We start from the raw sequence: 4,956 nt of genomic DNA on the forward strand, positions 1-4,956 counted from the left end.
GTCAGAGTAGGCCACGTGTAGCCACAGCTATTTCTGTGGGGCTTCTGAGGACTAACACAGAGGGCAAGATTCCCCGGGCTCCGCTCTTCTGGGGTTTGTGACCTCAATAGTCCTCACTCTGTCAGGATCTGGGACTCTTCCGTCTACCGACCTGAGTCCTCCAGAGCCGGAGGCAAGTGGGTGACACATGGAACCACCCCTGCCTGGGGCTTCCCCGGGCCGAAAGGGTGGTGGGGCTATGCGTTTGTTCCTGTCTCTTTTCGGTTGGGCGTTCCCCTTGGTCCTCACTCGGAGTCCTTACGCTGGCTCTTCCCGTGACCTAGAGAGGCCTGTGCTCTCATACTACAGCCTTTACTTCCCCGAGACCACCTAGGAGGATGTGAGGGTTGCCTCACGTGGGCATGACTGCCTGTGGTCACTCATGGCCGACAGTAAGGGAGGGATTCTGTGGCGTCCCCGCTTTTATGACTTGGGTGGTTCCCTCAGTCCTCATGGTCCTCTGCTCGACTCTTGGCATGACCTGGAATTCCTCCCTGTGCTCCCCTGAGGCTGGCCCCTGGGACCAAGTGCCTCATCTACCTGAGACGCTCTAAAAGGAAAGGCGTGGGGCGCACCATGCCAACATTCCTGGATTTGCCAAGGGGAGGTATCCAGTGGCAGGGCTCTGCTCTAGGTGGAGTCCCTTTATCCTCATTTAGAGTCACTAGATTTCCAGTCTCTACTGAGTGAGGCTGTTCCCCATAGACCAAGGCCCTCGCCTCCCCGAGACCACCCCCAGTGGAAAGAGGGGGCAGGTCAGCCAGAAAGCTTTGTCCTGGGCCTCCTGGGGCTGACCTCAGGGGCGGGACTCTGCATTCTCCTCTGTTCCGGAGTGAGTGGTCCTCTTGCTCCTCATTCAGGGTCCTCATCGTGATGCCTGACCAGACCCAGGACTCCACCCTCCACTCCCCTGAAGCTGTGCTCCTCAGCACAAAGGCATTACCTTCTTGGGAATTCTGAATTGGAAGTCAGGATGAACCAGATCTGTCCAAAGCTGTTGGGGTCTTCTGAGGAGCAGGACTTTACAAGGCCCCACTCTTCTGGAGTCGGTGGCCCCTCAGTCCTAACTCAGGTTTCTTACCTTGACTTCAGGTAGCATATGGGACTCCACCCTCCCTACTGTCTGTCTGCCAGCCTCAGGCCAAGGCTTTCACCTTCCTGAGACACCAGAAGGGGAGATAAGAGACCTATTCTCTGGCTACTCCTGCCGGGGGCCTCTGTGTGGTCCCCTTTGTTATGGGGAGTCCACTCATCAGCACCCAGTGTCCTCACCCTGAAGCAAATTAAGGCCTGTTAGGATCTCCTACTTGGGCAGAATTGGAGATGCTGCCACAAGACCAAGGAACTCACCTCCCTGAGAACCTCTCCACCCTTGCCCCGGAGGAAAAGAAGGGGTACCTTCAGACAGGCAGCTCTGCGCATGGCCACACAAGGGAGAAAGCAGGGTAGACTTTGTGGGGCCCCCTTCTGTTCTAAGGTCCTCACCTTGAGTAACTATCAGAGGCTGGGACTCCTCCCTCCCCTGACCTGAGGACACAGCTCTTAAACCAAGACTTTTATGTCCCTGAGAAACTTGAAGAGTAAATGAGGAGATGCTGATCTTTTCAGGGTATCTGACATTGCATATGTAGAAGACCCCATTGTCACCGAAAAAAATTTTTTTTTATTCATACCATTCACTTATTCAGCGTTACTGTTACTGTATTCCAAAACAGTGCTTTGGGAACAGGGCCCCTTTTATCCCATGAGATACATTTTGGAGTGGTGAGAAGAAAAATGAATTAAAAGACGTAAGGTCTGGCTTAGGCTGGGAGGAGTGGAAGAGTGTAGGCTCTAGACTATTCCAGACCAGGGGACTAGACCCAGCAAGGTCACTTAATCAGTCTTGTGAACTTGAGACATCTGCAAGTTATTCACCTGTAAAGGGAGTCTGCTAAAACCTATCCTGCGTGAATGTTGGAATGTTATGTACTACATGTAAAGCAGTGGCATACTCATTAAGCAATATTGGGTTTTTGATGAATGGCAGTTATGATATTATTATGAACCCCCAAAGTACCACCCTCCCATCAGAGTTTATTTTTAATCCAGTAGGTAGCAGAGAATATGCAGTGCACTAGGGCAAAAAACAAATACTCACAAATGAGGTAAATCAAAGTATCTTTTATTTCTACCAAAAGAAAGTTTAAACGAAGTAAGGCAAACCACGAGTTAAATGGCTTTTACTCTCTGTTTTCTCCATTTTTTGTTTCTAAATATTTTCTGTGGTCGCCTTTCACATTTCCATGAAAATCTCTATTGCAGTGCCATGTTTTCTACTTCTGGATCATACAGAAAATATAGATGGTTCGTTTTTCTGTTACATATACCAAAACTGTAACTTTAGAACTCTTTAAACAGCAATAAATATGCAAGCAATGTCATTCACAAATTCCTATTCTTAAGAAAATACACTATTACAAGAAAAAACATTTGAAAAACCTAAATCAGTCAATAATATATAGAAGTTACTAGTTTAAAACAAGAAGATAAATAAGATCTATAGTTTGTTCCCTCCATCCCTACTACTCTGCACTATTTAGGAGCTTGACTGCTCTCTTCCAAAACAAAGTGAGCAAACTGCCCACGGCCTCCCTCCCTACGTGTGGGAGGAGCTGCGGGCCTTGGCCCTGGAAGGGGCTCTGCCCTCAGCAACAGCTGCAGCCCTGGCCGCGGCGCTCTCTTCCTCATCTTTCAGAGCCTCCTCATAGCGATCTGCGAAGGCACTGGGGACGGTACCGATGATCTTGGCCAAAATCTCCAGCACTTTCATCTTGCTGGTTTCAGCGTGGGCTCTCGGGCCCCACAGGAACTCATAGCGTGGAGGATGGCTGTTGGGCACCTGGCGGTATGTCAGGTACTTTTGCTGCACGAAATCTTTGCTGATGAGCCTCCCGGGATCCCCGAAGATCAAGTGCCTCCTCCCAGCATACAAACCCAACGCATTGAGGAATTTCCAGATCTCCTCTTCGGTGGCACGGTTGCCCTTCGTGAAGATCAGGCCCAGGAGAATCATCAGGAGACCGGATGTGGGCAGCCCCGACTCATCACTTGGACTTCCCTCGCTGGGGAGGGCCATCTTGCTGATGAGGGCGTAGGAGTGACTGCTGGGGTCAACTTCCTTCAGCTCCAGGCCAAAGACCAGCTCCATGATCTCAGAGGCTCTGCTGAGGATCTCAGGGAAGTGCTTATCGTACTTCCTGTTGATAGCCTTCAGCAGTGCTGCCTGCGGGATGGGCTCCTTCGTCTTGTACTTCTCCAGCAGGAAGTGCACCAACATTGTGGACTCCCTGATCAGAAAAACTCTGCAACTGCTCTGAATGAAAGGTGCTGCCTGGCAGGTACCTGCACTTTTCTCATCTTGGCTCTGGGCACCCTCTTCAGATCCTGGGCATGAAACCCCTGCATCACGAGAGCTCGTGGCTGGGTCTCCCTGAGGCTCCTGGCGAGTGCCAGCAGCAGGGGAGCTCGGGGGAGTACCCCTAGAAACAGAAGCGGGGGAGGATGGCGACTCTTCTACCTCTTCTGCCGCCGCCGCCTCCTCAGTGGCCTGGGCACCCTTGAGACTCTGAGTCTCCCCCCGGGCCTGGTGGCGTTTCTTGCGGCCATGGCGCTTGTTCCGGCGCCGAGGCATGATGACACAGGTCAGGGCCAGCAGGCGGGAGTGTGGGCAGGAAGGCAGGCAACGAGGGCACCTGGGGGAGGGACAAAGAGATGCTGTGAGCACCTTCAGCGGGGAGATTCCTCCCTGGCTTTAACCAAGGCCGCCTCTGCAGGGTTCTTGAGGGCACTGCTCGAGGACCCACAGGGCTCCTGTTCTCCTGCTCAGCCTGTCCCCTGAGACCCCTGTGGAGGACGGTAGAGTGAGCCTTGGGCCACAGCCAGCCAGCCTTGCCTGGGCGGTATGGGGGTGACAGTGGGGGCTGGCAGGGGAGGTAGGTCCCCACGGTTCCCATTCAGAGTCAGGATGACAGTTGTTGCCAAGACCCCCACCCCCACCCCCTCCCCTATGCTGCTCTGAAGTTGACACCACCATCTTCCACGACACCCAGGAGGAGGAAAGGAGGGAGCGTTCAGCCCACCACCGAAGGGTCCTGGGACCCTCCCTTCTGCTGCCTGGTGGCTGCCCCTTCAGAACAAAGCTCTAACCTCCCTCGGACCTGGCAGAGGAAATTACGGGCAGTCTCAGCCTGAACCTGGCAGAGGAAATTACGGGCAGTCTCAGCCTGACAGTCCTTTCTTGGGAGTCTAAGGGTTGACAGGAGGGGACGGGCCACAATCTCTCTTGTCCCTTCTCTTCGGGGTGGGTGACTCCCTCAGTCCTCACTCGGGGTCCTCCCTGGACGGCCGGTGCAGCCTGGAGCTCCTCTCTTGCCCCGAGGGCCATCTGCTCGCACCAGTGCCGGCACCTCCTTGCGTCCCATTCGGAGGCGGTGAGGGTGACCACGCGGCCGCACGTGGCAGAGTTTTACCAGGCCTGCAGCGTGCGGCAGACAGGTCGAGGCCCTGTGGCTGGCGGCCCCACTGGCCCTCACTCAAGGGCTTGGGCTGACTCTTGGGAGTGCTTAGGGACGCGCCTTCTGCTGGCCTGCACCTCCCCTCTCAGACAGCAGCCCTCCCTCCTCCGTGTGTGGCCAGAAGGAAGCGGCTGACAACAGGGGAGGGGTTCTGAGGTGCCCTTGCGACGGGGAGGACGGTCCTCGCCCTGACTCCTCCCGTGCCCTGGAAATCCTCCCTCTGCTGACCTGCGGCCAGCCCCTCAGGACAAGGCCCCTCCTCCCTGGGCCTCCCGCGTCTGTCCGTCCGTCCGCGTTCGCACTGAGGGAGCACCTCAGTCTTCAGACCTGCCCGGAGGCTCCCAGGCCGACATCAGGGGCG

At 54.9% G+C, this 4,956-nt stretch overlaps 1 pseudogene; it reads right to left on the reverse strand.

Moving 5' to 3' along the window:
* Positions 1–2,613: 2,613 nt before the first annotated feature.
* LOC132418286 (melanoma-associated antigen B4-like) lies at positions 2,614–4,034 on the reverse strand (annotated as a pseudogene).
* Between the last annotated feature and the right edge of the window lie 922 nt (positions 4,035–4,956).

Source organism: Delphinus delphis, chromosome X (assembly GCF_949987515.2).
Source record: "Delphinus delphis chromosome X, mDelDel1.2, whole genome shotgun sequence".
NCBI classification, from domain to species: domain Eukaryota; kingdom Metazoa; phylum Chordata; class Mammalia; order Artiodactyla; family Delphinidae; genus Delphinus; species Delphinus delphis.